Source organism: Dermacentor silvarum, chromosome 2, assembly GCF_013339745.2.
Source record: "Dermacentor silvarum isolate Dsil-2018 chromosome 2, BIME_Dsil_1.4, whole genome shotgun sequence".
NCBI classification, from domain to species: domain Eukaryota; kingdom Metazoa; phylum Arthropoda; class Arachnida; order Ixodida; family Ixodidae; genus Dermacentor; species Dermacentor silvarum.
Genome location: NC_051155.1, coordinates 34,480,609 through 34,495,923, shown reverse-complemented (window position 1 = coordinate 34,495,923; position 15,315 = coordinate 34,480,609).

Genomic DNA, 15,315 nt, shown 5'->3' with positions numbered 1-15,315 from the left:
CAGGCATTCACGCTAATACTTCGTCGTTTAGCTGTCTTTGAAATTCCAGCCATTTTTCCTGCTGGAAACTGCCCTGCAAATTTATGCAGCAAATTTTACCGTCTCTATACTTATCCTCTGTGTGTCTTTTTTAACTTCATGTGGTCTAATTCGGCTCCTTGCTGGTGTGTCGCTACATTCAGTACTTATTATACCATCCTGATTTCCAGGAGCCCACCTAAAAGAGCTACTGCCCGTGCTACCGCTAAAGTGTGTGCCACCGTGCCACCGCTAAAATTTCCATGAACTCTTTAGTCTGTGCGATGAAAAGTTCCTTCACATAGAACCCACACCATGTTTCATGAAACAGCACAGAAGTTCCACATGTTACATAGCCTTATAATTACAAATAAAAGGGCAGCACAAACCAAGGTGGCAGCCACAGCCTCATACCGCACGGCTGCCTCTAATTCTTTAATATTGTCGGCAGGTAGCCGAGGAAGAACTGGACGCACTATCGACAAGGCAGGCTGAGACACTGCACAGGTCTTGTCGAGAGGATCAGTCTCATCCAGCCTCTCAGACACGACCCGTACTTCATGCCTCAGCTGCTGCAGCACATGCACGATGTCCCTGTTCTGCTGCCGCACCTCCAGCTGCACCCACAGCAGCATCGCTGAAACACAAAAATATTTTCTTCACAGCAGAAGCGGTACATTTATGGCATATTTTGTTGTTTCAGAGCACTCTGGTAAATGCAAAGTTTAAGGATTTGTACAGGTCTCGGTGGCAAAAATTCATAGGTAATAAAGCCTTTCAAGGGTGCTTCCAGCAATAGAATGAGAGGTGGAACCATTGTATTGTGTCTAATGGGGAGTACCATATTTTCCGGTCTATAAGTCACATCTTTTATAAGACTCAACCCCTCAAACTGGCAGCTTTTCCAGAAAAAAAAACTTAAATAAGTCGCACCGGTGTAAAAGACGCACCTCTTCGTCCTGTAAGCAATGAAAAAAAATTGTGACTTTTCTTCCGTGAACGTGGGTCACGCGCAAGCGTAAGGGTGCTTCTAGTTCACTGTAGTAAGGTTACCATATATTTCTGCTCTACGCGCATTTCTGCCGTCGTGGTTGCCGCGACGTTCTCTATAAATTCCAAGGGCGATAAAGGGCGATAACATCGTCCCCGCGCGCCATACTCTGTATTTGCGAGTGAAAGCGTCCGACGGTGAGCCGAATCGCGCACAAGGGAGGAAAGCAGGAAGGGAGGGTGGGAGGGGGGTGGCGGTTTATATGCTGGTAGCAACTGCGTAGTTTGCACAGCGGCGCGCGCTGTATCTTGATAGCGATCTGCAGATGCAACGAATTCGGGGTCGGCCGACTCGCGGTCGACCTGCCGCCGCTTGCGTTGCTGCTCAGTGCTCATCGCACAGCGCTCGGGAACTCGGTCACAAGAAGAACCCGGCACCTCGATAGCGCGCACAGAACATGCAGCAATTATGTCAACCAGCGCGCTTCGCGTGGCCATAACATCGAATGCGTTTTGACGGCAGTTTTCCCGAGAAAAAAAACGTACATAACTCGCACCGTTCTATAAGACGCACTGACGAAAAATTCAGAGAAAAGCGCGTCTTATACACCGGAAACTACGGTGCTTTGAAGGTGACCACATTATGTCCGAAAGTTAGCGAAATTATTTCTTTAAAACATATGACAAGAACTTTTGAGACAGACCTTGTACATCCTCACATCATCATTTTTGATTAAGCATCTCAAGCTTGAAAAAAATCTGCCTACAGAGACTTTGCACCATACCTGTGGCACTTATGATAGCCATTGAATATGTTCTCTTCATAAACTCAATGATGCGAGAGAGACATTTCAAATAATGTACCAATTTGAAAGCCTAGAGCTTTTTTTTGCAGAATGACACAGATAACATTTCTGTCATACGTTTAGGTGTCAAGAATGAACTGCATAATGAAAGCAACCTCGAAGTTATTCGACTTTTATGATCTGTGTAAAATGTAAAGAAACTCACACATCATCTCCTCAGAACCTATATATTCACCTTCCAAACTTGCGTGTGACTAAGGATCACAGCTCAGCATACGATGGGCCATTCTTCAGATCATAGAATCTCTCTAAACTTCTTGCGAACATTTCAAACTTGAACTTGCCCTCCTGGAAGAGTTCTAGCACATAGCCTCTTTGATAATTACTTTTAAAGGGGCCATGGAGAGCCCCTTTTCCAAGATTTGAGAAACACATTCTGCTGTTGAGTGCAGCATTTTTCCAAGGAATACAATTAAAAAAAATGTTTGAAAATGCCTCATAAACGAAGGCATCCGGAGCCTAATATTTACTTTCCCTATTACCCCTCAACTCATTGGTTCTCTTAAGCCGGGGCAGTGCCAGTAGCAATGACAGGCCTATCACACCTCACCTTTATTTTTTCGAAGGAAACTTATGGTAACTTTTCAAGATGGGTATCAGACAAAACTTCTAAGAATGATAAAGGAGTGACGATGCATTGGAAATTGTCAATTACCCACTTGCTAATTCTCTCTAATAAATCTGACAGGGTATAAACACAAGTAATTTGTCAAAAGAATTGACCACATAATGCTTACTGGAAGCTAGCCAGCATATAAAAAATGGTGAGGAGCAGCCTTCTGGAAAGCTATCGTTACAGACTGCTTCTTAGCTCCTCCTGTTACATGTAGAATGTGTTTGCTTGCCAAGATCAAGGGGTGGTTCAGTGCTGCTTTAATGCACAAATAGCAAGAAGGTCTCGGTTTATTTTTCAGTGCCATCTGCTTTTAGAAATTCATTGCTCAGATAGGCCAAAACAAGTGCCGACTTGTGCATATTGATGAGTACAGCAACGCATTGACAAGCTTTCCAGCCACATGCAAAATAAAAGTGCTACTACAGCTTACTTCCTAAGCTGACTCCAGCATATTCCATTCCATTCAAAGGTTCCTGCTGAAGCCTATAGATTTCTATGGGATCAACTTTTGTTATACCAATCTTAATATTATTTCAAACTTGGCTGGTCATCGCACCCTAATGGTGATCGCATTAGTTTCGATAATCCTAATAAAAAGACCAGAGCTGGTCGGTTAAACACACTGCATGGTTATTTTATGTAAAGCTTATGGGGTGCAGGTAGCTCCAGTCGAGGTGAAGCAGCACGCCCCTCTTCACCATGGCCAGCTTCAATGCCTAAATAGAACGTTTATGCATGTACATTTATTTTTGAGCCACTATTTACTAAATCAACAATTCAGAAAGTTTCAAGGCAAAGGTGTAGTCATAAAAGAAAAAGTGGGCTGTTTAAGTAGCATGGAGATTTTTCAAAAAAGAAAAAGAATGCAGCTACTTGAAAAAAAAATTCTCTAGTAAAAGAAAGAACATTTTGATCCAATATACTCAACCATACACAACCATTTTTGGGGACAGATAGAGAGCTATGCAGGAGGCAAGCACATGTCAACACAAGGTTATATTAATCTGGAAGTGACTGCACGGTATCCTGGTAAGCTTTGTTGCATGCAGTTCTACTTGCCACTTTAGCCTGATGCTGTCACCTCTAGCTTCCTGGTCAGCCCAGTTGGCAGAGCGACTGCTCGGTAAATGTAACCCTGCTCCGAGTTTGCCTTCCCCTTTCACATAAGCATGGGCATAAAAAAACAAAAAAACACAAGCCCGACAGCTCCGTGGTGTCGACAGTCGACTCGCATGCCGCCTTCTTGGCCCTCCTCTTCACCTTGTCATACTTTGAACAAAGTAAAAATATTCAAAACAAATTATAATAGACACTAGAACGAGAAGCAACCTGTTAAGCTGTCCAGGCTACATTCAACGGACAAATGCCACGAATAAGATATTTGTGACCTCTGTGAATGCGCAGACATTGTGAACAAGCGGGCACAGCTTTGATGATGTCAAAGTATCAGTGGTACAAGTTAACATAACTCAGGAACTGTAGAATGACACTAAAGAATTAGTTTGTCATTGGTTTTATATTCTTTGCAAATTTTCAGTTGCACCCACCGCCACCAACAGTCAGTGTTATGACACATCGGAGACAGTCAAGCACCTGCAAATCTCAATAAACAATGAATCATTTATTATAACAAACTCCTTTCAACTTAAAAATGCAGATTGCATTTGGTATAACTTGGGATGGCAACATTCAAACTGGCCAAAAGGTGCAAGCCTCTTGGTGCACAGTTTTTAAAGTTAGATGTTTAACAAACTATGCAACCTTCTAAGGCAGGTTTACACTTGCAAGATATCAGCCATAAAATGACGAGAGTGCTGTTATTATTCAAGCCATTGCTAATTTTACAGATGTAGAAATTGCAAGCTCGGCGGGGGAAAATTATGCATAATAATAAACAGCGAAGGCTTCATTACTTTCCTGTATGTGCAACAATGGTGCTTGTCAACAATAATTGTAACATTTTCAACAGCTATACAGAGTGCATCATACACAAACTTTAATTTAAAGAAAGAAAAGGGGGGGAGGCAAACGAACTGGGTTGGTCCTGACCACCGTGGTCTTAAAAGGACACTAAAGAGAAAAGTACTTCTGCATCAGTAAATTACCGTTCAGTCTACACAAACAAAACAAAGTGCATGTTCTTTGGAGTTCGGTTGAAAAAACGCGAGTATTCATGGTGCACGTCATCCAAGTAGCAAAGCAAGGTAATGAGCCAAATTTTTATTTGTTCTAATTGTCAAGATATTAATTTGCGAGATGAGCAACATAAGTGACACCGAAACAAACCGTTTGCAGCGAGGAACACATTGTGTGCTTATTTTTTCCGGCAATGAACCCCCCCACCCCATGAAATCTGAAAAAGTTCATGAGCATGGAATTGCAGGGCTCTGAAACTGTCTTAGTGGGTAAGCAAGCTGGCCCTGTCATTGACAATAACATAAATATTCTTTACACAATGCACCAACAGCTCCCCGATATTATGAAATACCAACATAAAAGAAATGCACTGCTCCGAGTGGTTAGCCTGCGACGAGCAGTTTACTTTCCCGCATGCCTCATAATCGGAACAAGTTTTGGCACGTAAAACCCCAGAAAGGACAGTTAACTTTCCCCGCTGAGACTTTTGGATGGCACAGCAACCTTTTGCACACGGGTACATTGACAGCATGGCAGTTTTCATACTTGCAGGCTTCTGTCCACGAGAAAAAAAAAAAAACATGATGTGGACCTTGCTAGAAGCATGTCACTCTAATATATCATACAACTTCCTGATCAACACCCTAACAGATAGATGTCTAAATTAAAAGAGTTAGCTATAACTAATTAGGTGCCAAGGGCTAATAAATTACTGGCCATTTCTCAACTGGACTCTGAATAACATGCACTTGGTTTTATGTGTGTAAAATTATCTGTGTATTTTTAAAGCTTGTTACATAAGAGCTGGGACACTATACCATCAGGGTTTTTTTTGTTACAGAGGGTAGTGGTCACAGGTACAAGGATTAGGTACAACACAATGTCATTCCTACTTATCCAATGTTAGCTGTTGCAATAATACGAGAAAAAAGAACCGTATTAATGCGACACAATATTAGGTCAAAAAAAGGAAGGCGTGGTACAGTAATTGGTACATTTAGCATATGAGCACATAATACAGCCATGATACAGTGAAAGGGCTGCAACAATACATTGCAGTTACTGCCCTCAAAACTCATAATCTTGAACTTGAGCTGTTTGAATGAGATGACAATACTACTCTTTTGATTTGCGTGGTATATACAAGTTCAAGGTACAAGTTCAACAGTCGGTTAGGATAGCCAATCATAAGGTTAGCCGTGATATTTACGTCAAACTTATACAGGGTGCTGAATAATTTCGCTGCGCCTGTTCTACCAAAAAAGGTTTTGCACTCATCACTGCACTGTTCTTGCTCAAATTTTGCACAACGATCACATTTTGGGGGCGCCTTCGTTGAGTATGACACTTGCCACAGTTATTTCCCTGGTGTGAGAATCTGCCTGGTGTGAAAATCTGCCTGTTGTGAGAATATTCCTGGTGTGAGAAAAAAGTGAGAATCTGCCTTCACTTGTGGGGATGTGAACTGCTGCAACGAGAGCACTAGCATAAACTTTGTCGCTGCCTGCTGGCATCCGTAGAAAGCAGTGGGTCAGAGAGGTTTGCCACATGTTCCAGGAGCAGGCAACATGCGGCAAACCTCCCTGACCAGCTGCTTAAGAAAACTTAACACCCATGAATTTTGTATATGTAATGAAATTTCCGTCTCACGAAGAACAAAAATCGTCTGTGTGGAAACGCGACTGTCACGAATAAGCAATTGGTGCAAAAGTTAGGTGCAGAACTATTACTACTGACATAAACCACCTCATCACTTGCCGAGAAGCGTGTTCACTGCTGCACATTATCTCATAATTTCTGCCTAAGGAAGCTGGCATGACATCAGAATCGCCGCGCGTATAAGGAGCCATTCTGCGCCTAGTCTCCGCGTCGAGTATGGGGCACGCTGCAATTGAGAAGTTTTTTTCTATGCACCGAATCTGTTTTAGAGGTTTTGCTAAAGATCCATGTGTGCCACAAGCGCTCCGCTATTTACATGCGCCGTTGATTCATGTGGTCGATCCACTGCATAAGGCTGGAGCTTTCTGCGCAAGCATGCGAAATCGGTGGTTTCATTAGAGCACGTATCCTTTTGCACGGGGTACAATTAAGCTCGTCTCCCATGGAGAGCAAAGCTAGCGGAAGGCGGTGAAAGTTTACGCTAAGTTGTGAACAACACGTGGCTGAAGCGAAGCGTTACAACACTCACCACTCGTACGGGACGAACAGGGAGCCATTAGGCCACGCCGAGCACTGAAGAAGTCTCTTAGATTATTTTTCAGGTGCTTTAATGTTCGCATAGAATCCACATGGCTTTGTATGGCACCACCGCAGCAGTGACGTCGGAATTTATGGCGAAAACGGCTAATTTATTTCCTGGCCGGCACGGTTGCGTGTAGACTCCGCTGCCCTAAGCGATGCAGGAGATGAAGTGCTTGTGGCCGGGTAACACACGCATAGATCCCCGACAGACCTCATTCAAGATCTATAGTGTAGCTATATCGCGCAAGTCGTGCATGAAATCTACGCCCAGCGTCTTTCTGTGCATCAAAAAAGCGGTCTAGTCAATGCCATTCCGTAGTATATAACATGCGCGCATGATTGAACTCATCTCGAGCGCACGTAGCACGCGACCGATCGGCCTAGCGACACGTGCGCTCGTTGCATATTTGGCACGCGCCATTAACTACGCAAATACTCGCATACGACGTTGACCCGTAGATGAGAATGCACATAAGGTACAATCACGACAAGAAAACTCTCGTATTAAAAAATGCATACTCACGCACACGTTGACTTCAGTCTCCTCGGTTACCACGTGGCGCACAATGCAAGGCTGTCGTCGATGGCGATGCCGCAAATTCTGGGACGAAAGAAGAGAGAGGAATTCGAGGAACCGACGCTCTTTTCTTTTGCGCCACCTCTCGAATCGCCAGTGCAAAAGTACATTATTATTTCATTAATTACGGCGGATGACACGCAATAAATCAAGCATACCGGGAAGTGCGTTCAAGTCGCGTGGGTCGCACCAGAATCATTGAATGACAAAAACGAAACAAATGTATATTAATGTTTTTTATTAAGGTTTGTTAATTAATCCGATCCGCAATCCAGCTTTCCGTGGCTGTAGAGTGTACTAGTGGCTGCTTCGCTATGGTTTACAGGTGAATCGAACGTAGCTTTGACACGTTCTATTCACCTGTATTAACAGCTCATTCGTTTCAGAGGTGCAGCAATGGCGCCTTTGAACACCCTAGCTATGAGAAACTCGCCGTTCGTTTCAAAATGTACAGGAAAGTTGCAGGGCTGGTTCGCGATTTTGCTGCGCCCTTTCTACTGTCGGTGATGACTATGTGCAGTCGTGCAGGTACAGTGTCGTAGAAAGTACACATACCTTATATTCTAATACCCTGTGGTACAGGTGCGAAGCAGCAGCGCAGCAAACGACACAGCACACATTCACAAGCGCCGTTAAAACCCAGCTTACGATTATCTGCCGTGTGTAGGCAAGCGCGGGTATATTAAGGTCTCTGAAGCCGATTACACCAGCAGCTCAAGACCTGTTTAACGCACGCCGTGCACATTGGTCGGACAAAACGCACACCTGCACCGGAACTGCACTTCGGCATTCGTTTCGTGTGCCGCGCTTTTCGTGAATCGGTGCGCGAACTGGTTCACAGTGCTGCAGGCGAATCGAACGGGCCTTTAAAAATCCGTTCGCTTCATGGAAGAAGGGAAAGAAATGTCGCAGTTTTGCCCGAAAGGCGAAGCATTAATGGCGATACCGAATTAGCAGAGAGCTATTCGGAACAGTTGATGGTAGCTTTATCGGCTGCATAAAGTTGGACACATTCACTTACTAACTAATTAACGAAGCGTGGTGTCAGCGCGCACAAGCACACATTAATAGATCACACTCGGATGACCGCAGACAACCACTGTCAAAACGCTGGCAGCAAGCGCAGCTGCCTGCAGCGAGCGAGCGAAGGTTCGTGCGGTTTATCGCTTCAACGGGAAAACTGAGCGGCCTGAAGGCACAGCTGCATACAAAGGTCAGAGCCGTTTGGAGGTCGCTTGCAAGATACGGATGCGCGCGACAACACCGGCAGCCCGTACCGGCGCAAACATAATAAAGAACCAAGCGCAAAGTGCAAAGCACATGAACGCATTTGTTGGCAGAGTAGAAGCCACCTCCCCCCCCTCTCCCTTCCGTGCTTCCTTCCCGCTTTGCTCCTTTCGCGTGGGAGATTGCGTCCGCCAGTTCCCCTTGCGCCCGGTTGCAAGATTTTATCGCCCTTGGACTTTATACGAACCTCACGACGACGACGGCAGAAATCTGCTTGAAGTGTCCATATAATTGCTATCGCAATAAAAACTTCTTTCATGGAGGAAAAAATTTTCTTCCTCCATGGTTCGATTCGATTCGGCTCATGCGTTGGCAGGTCGGCTGCTCCTTGCTGTGACTGACTGCCCCACTGCACTGCTGCTGTCCACGCTTTCGCCTCGCTGTCATCTTGCGTTTTTCGGCATGGGCTACAGCGTTGCGGTTTCGGCATCTGACTCATCCCTCTCGCTCATCATGCCCTCCAAGTGGAGGAAATGTCGAGTCGTAAGAAAGGAATACAAGATAATGAATGAGCTAGGACTCGCGCAGCTTGTTGGCCTTCCGTGTCCAACGACGAAGCTGCAAGCTTCACCTCTGCAGACAGTTCTCGTGTAGAGCGACTTTCGCCTCCGAAGCCGGGAACCAGCAGACAATCGTGAAGTTCAATTTCCACGGATGACGGTGGTGAGCCTCCGTTCAAACTGTTGAACGAGCGGTCGAGAAGCGAAGCCTTTGTCGACGAACGTCTGCAGACAAGAAGCTCTTTTGTAGAATGCCAATCATGATAGTGCGGGTACGTCCTCATGTGAGCACAGCGACTGATAGCAGCTCAAGTGACAAAGGAGGTCCCCAAGGTAGCGATTCAAGTGATGAGTCTGATGACTTTCTCGCTTCAGACAGCTTCACTGGGCCAGATGAGGGAATAGCCTTCACTTGTAGTCCACGCTCTCTCATGTACTTTCCGAACAACTGTCTGCAAGTGAAGAGCTTGCTGTAATTGCTTCCAAACATAATATGACGCATGCATGCATTAACGATGTCCTCGATTTCTGCCGGCGAAGAGGCATCTCTGACCTTCCAAAAGATGCTAGGACAGTTTTGAAAACTGAGCGCAAAGCTCAGGTGGAGCAAAATGGTTATTTGTGCACTTTGGCCTTGCAGAAGGAATTCGTCAAGTGTTGCAGCCGGGGCAAGTAGTTCCCAAGTGAACTGAAGCTTCAAGGCAACATTGACGGAGTCCCTCTTTACAAAAGTAGCCAGCTTGCCTTTTGGTCCATTTTGGGCCGCATAAAAATGTGGAGGCATCACCGCCATTTGTTGTCAGTGTGTACTGTGGTGCAGGGAAGACGCTATGTCTGCAGGATTACCTAGAGCCATATGTGCAAGAAGTCTCCGACCTAACCTCTGAGGGGTTAAGCATAGGAGATGTTCATGTTCGGGTGAGCATTGGAGTCATGGTTTGCGATGCTCCTGCAAGGAGCTACGTCAAATGTATTGTTGGCCACACTGGCTATTATGCGTGCGAGCGATGCAACCAAAAAGGGCAGCACATTGAAAACGGGGTGACATTTCCCAAAGTTCATGCAGCAGCATGGACAAATGCATCATTTCGATCTCAAGAGAACAAGCACCACCATTCTGGTGTTTTCCAGTGATAAGTGCCCTGTTTGTGCTAGCTTAATATATTCTGAAAACTGACTCAAATATATTCTCAATTCATTTCTGTAATTGGCATACTTTAAATAGAGCTGCATTGTTTTAGAACAGAAACCAGCATAAAATCCAGGAGGGCAGAAGCAAAATAAGTGGCAGGACAAGAGTTAGACTTGGAGATATTAGTTTATCTTCACAATGCCCAACATGACATTTTTGACACACAAGAGTTCGGTAGCTCAAAATGCTGATATAAGTGTGGGAAAGTTAGCGAAATTCACGCTAGTGTCTTCGACACACTGAACCATAGCTTAAATTGTAGGTAGCTCAGATAGTCAATTTATAATTAATTACTAGTTATAACGACTTTTTTTCAGGTGGGGGGAGGATACAAATGTACTTTCTAGGTGGCAAAGTTTAAGTTGTTTTTTAATCTTTTTTATTATTTGTTGTTTAGCAAAATGGGTTTTAGGCTTTCAGGGGTTATTCAAAGGATATATCGCAACTAAATGTTTTGTATGTGTGTGATCCCTGCAGCCACATCTCACCTTAACAAGGTTCATACGTTATTCTAAATGTCTGCACTCGCCTAAACAAGGTTCAAATGTTATTCTAAATGTTTGCATTCTTTATCAGTGAGAAAAACAGATGTCATGCTTGCATGTCAGGAGCTGTGTTTCTTAATTAGTACATTTCCAGAAGCTCACTTTCAAGAGTTGTACATGCCTTTCCCATTTCATGCACATCATAAAAACTGGAGGTATAGCTGCATTCACAACAATGAAAGAATTCTTCTCTTCTCTGTTTTGATCACCTTGACGTGCTTGACGTGTTGTGATCACCTTGACGTGCATATTGCTGCCCATCTCATTTCTCAGTCACTGTGCCACCATATCAGTGGCACTACTGAAATATCCATCAGCTTCCAGGCAACAAATTCTTGCTGACAGCTCTATTCATTTGAGTGAATGCAGCACTCCTTCAAGGCATTAATGACAACATGCCTAATGCTTGAAAAATGAGCTGCAATGAGGTGCAGCAATGTAGTTCTGCCTAGATTGCAACATATTTGGGGCTAAGCCTGACAGTGACTACACAATAGAGCAGGTTGGTCATCATTCAGCACCTTGCCTATCTAAGCCTCGCATCTTAATGGCAGCAGCCCTGGCTGCTTCCACACATGTGGAAAGCTAGCGTGAACACAGTATATAAATCTGCATCTATGCATGCAGTATGCACATCGTCACTGGAGCAGCCTTTTGGTGTGCTGCTAGCACAATGGAAGCACCACATTAATCCACACTCCATTTTACATTACCTCAAGCTGTGCCATGGAAGATGAGAGATGGCACGATTACTGTATCTGTGATGCGTCATGGCATGTCCTTATAGTTGTCATGCACGTCATATTCGACATGATGCCCCTTATGAATGAAGCATCAGCTTAACCACTGCCTTGCAGTATAGCATAGGGACACTAAAGAGCAAAACTAAGTCATCTTAGACTGACTTAGGTTGACTTTTACTGCAGAATATAAAGGCCAAATGGTTTGTTTTTTTCTTTTTTAATGTCGTAATGGTGGATCAACGTGGTAGTATGAAAGATTTCAGTGTGTTCCCTCATATTCAGGATGTGTTAAGACAGGAGAAGCACTTAAAAGTTCCTAAGGTTATTTTTTCACTTCTTTAGAATGAAGTCATTCTTGACCAGATAAACAAGTAGACCAGAGTAGGTCTTGTCAAAATTCAAGACATCACAGTGAGCCTGGTGCTAGAACTTCACCGCAGCACTACCACTCATCTTCCAATTTTGTTTCTTCTCGGACTTGCCGAGCTGCCTCTTTTGTTAACAGTGGCCGTTTTGCTATTGCAGTGCATAATTTACGAATACAGCCTAACTTGGTAGTCCCCTTTAGCACACCTATAATGTAAAGTGTAAAATTGCTGTTACAGTTGAGCCTTATCTGAGGTGAGTACATGGTTATGAAAACAGACACCAAAACCATGAGAATTTTCCTGTGTGCATTGGCATGGGAGATAATGACGATTTGGTTAGAGTGAATGCAATAGCCACCTGGGCTTGCATTTCTTAGGTCTACTTACAATCACTACCACAAAGTGTATGTTAATTGCAAACACCTACTGCACTTCCTTCAAGCAACTGGTAGCAGGACTCTCACACATAACTTCTACACTGTAAACAGTTTAGAATGTATACATAAGTAGGAACAGCTGATGGTTTAGTGTGGTAATTAACATGATGAAACAGCACTGAAGACAAACACAAAAGAAGAAACAGATAATGCAGTGACTATAAACTAAAGTTTATTTGAAATGTGTGTGCCATTTCATCAGGTTACCACACGAACTTTCCAGTTGTCATTAGTTTTGCAGATTTTAAGCTGTTTCCAGTGCTAAAGATGAACACCACACAAAGAGACAACAAGCTTTTTAATAAACTGTAGTTGACATAAAAGGGCATTTAGAAGCCTAGTTGGTGCATATAAAACATGATTTAAGAACCCTTCCCCCCCCCCAAAAAAGCAGACATGGCACGAAAGAAAGAGTAGACAATGGACAAGCGCTTTGAGGGTTCAGAGTTGTGACTACATATGTGTCAGATGGTGCAACATTTAGGAAAAAGGCATTCTGATTGCCATGGAAGTTTACATTGCCTTTCTGTATGGATAACACTGAAAATACTACTCGGTCCTACCAGCAGTGGCCACAATGCAATGAATGTGGGCAAAATGCAAAATAATGCTTGTGTGTAATGCACTTTGGCTGCATGTCGGACTCCCAGGAGGTCAAAATGAATCCATTTTCTTCCACCACACCATTTATCACAGCTACGTACACGCTTGTTGCTTAGGGACATCAAACCCCATGAATGAAATCTTTTTATGCACAGCATTTGGTCACTTGTATGAGCTGTTATTATTGTGCACAGTGTAATGGATGACTGTGGCATTTTTTAATGATGAATTCAAAAGTCTGTGATGACACGTGAGTATGTGTATGTTTCGTGTTATATGTTTTGTTGCCATAGCAGCTTCTAACATGTTTTATTAATCCAGGCACATTAGCCTCAACCTCACTTCACCAATGCGGCTATAAAGTCACCTGTTACTTTGACTAGTTAAGTTTTGGTGAATGCACAGAGAGAACCATGACCACAATGTAAACCAAATTTACAATAAATATGGTAAATAGCCCCCTTTAGAGAAATAATTATCTATCACTTGTGTGGATCATGCACAAGATCAAAAACCTCAGTTCCTTAATCATCCTGAGTTGTGTATAACGTAAGTGCTAAATTGCTATATGACAAGATAAACTTAAAGTTATCAAAGACAGGGGGCGGCCTATACTGCAAGCTCACCCTCCGCTAAGTACAAAATAACTTATTAGTCACGGCTAGGTTGCGTGTGCCGCCGCCCAATTTAAAGGGTGCAGCCTTATCCACCCATCCATCCACACTTTTGTGAGCATGTCTCGGAAGTCCCCGATCGCGGGATCGAATCCCGGCCACGGCGGCCCATTTCGATGGGGGCAAAATGCGAAAACACCCGTGCACCCGTAGAACCCCAGGTTGTGCAAATTTCCGAAGTCCCCCACTACGGCGTGCCTCATAATCAGATCGTGGTTTTGGCACGTAAAACCCCATAATTTAATTGTTTTCTTCGGAAGTCCCCGAGAAATGCTAGCACTTCAGCGGCATTTCTCCCAATAACCGCAGATTAATCGGGGTGAGAACGCATGGAATTACAAACGTTAACCGCGCATTAATAAGCAACTTAAAAAAAAGAAAAGAAAAAGTAAAAGTGCCTCGAGGATTCGAACACGCATCCTGTCGAAAATTGTGATAAGGTATTCGCAGCCCACGCACACGACCACCTCACGAAGCAGGTGGTGTAGTATTTTACGTAGTGATATATGTATTTCTTTTTTTCATCAGTATTTTGGGTTTACAGAATCAGTCACGCTTAAACGTCTCTTTAAGGTTCGATTAGATAAGAAAGACATTGCATCGACATGCCGTCGACACCAATGATCGAGTCGAGTGCCTTTTCTGCCGACGGCGCCTTTTGTATTCCTGCACGTCAGGTCATCGGCTGTCGTGCGAAAACTTCGAAGCAAAGCATTCTAGCGAACATTGCAATGTCGCACTGTTTGTTTGCTTCTGCCCAAAGCGACGCGAAACAAATTTTGAGTGCTTATGTACACGCTTCAAGCACTCGGCAACCGCCCATACATGGAGCCACTTGCGATTACTGTACTACGTAATCCTCTGACCGTAATGCAAGCATACGTTCCTCGTAATTAATTTTTATCGTAAGGTCATTCACAAACCATTGCTTAATTATCACGTGTGGAGCACACTTAAGCCCTGCTGTGAACAACCCGCGGTCTGTCACAGCAAGTCGATCAGCCCGTCCCCCGTGACAGATAAGCATATCAGCGAAGCTGTTATTAAACCAACGTGGTATCAGCTCTGTTGAAGGGGTCACAGCTTGCAAACGTATTTCTGGTTCCTGCGCAGTGTGCCTGTGATCAGAGCATTAGTCTTTCAAACATGCTATTTAACCTTAGCAAGTCGTACCAGAAAGTATTAAAAATTGATAAGGCGTAAATTGGCTTAGTACGGACCAATGTAGCCCAAAGAAAGCCAACTTAGTAACCCATGTTGGCAAGTCATATGAAAGTTGGTCCAATAATTCCTGCCTTGTTGAATGGACGAGCTAATATTGTTTACTGAATGTGTAATGCGGGCCAGCGTTGGATCTCTATCAGAATGGTACAGCCTATATTCGCGCCACACTGTTAATCTTAGGCCATCATTCGGCCAGGAATTAGAATGGCCCAGCCAATATTGGAACCACGCTGTTAACCTTAGGCCATCACTCGGCCAGGAAGTGCCAATACGTATCGAACGTTGGTCCGAGCTGACG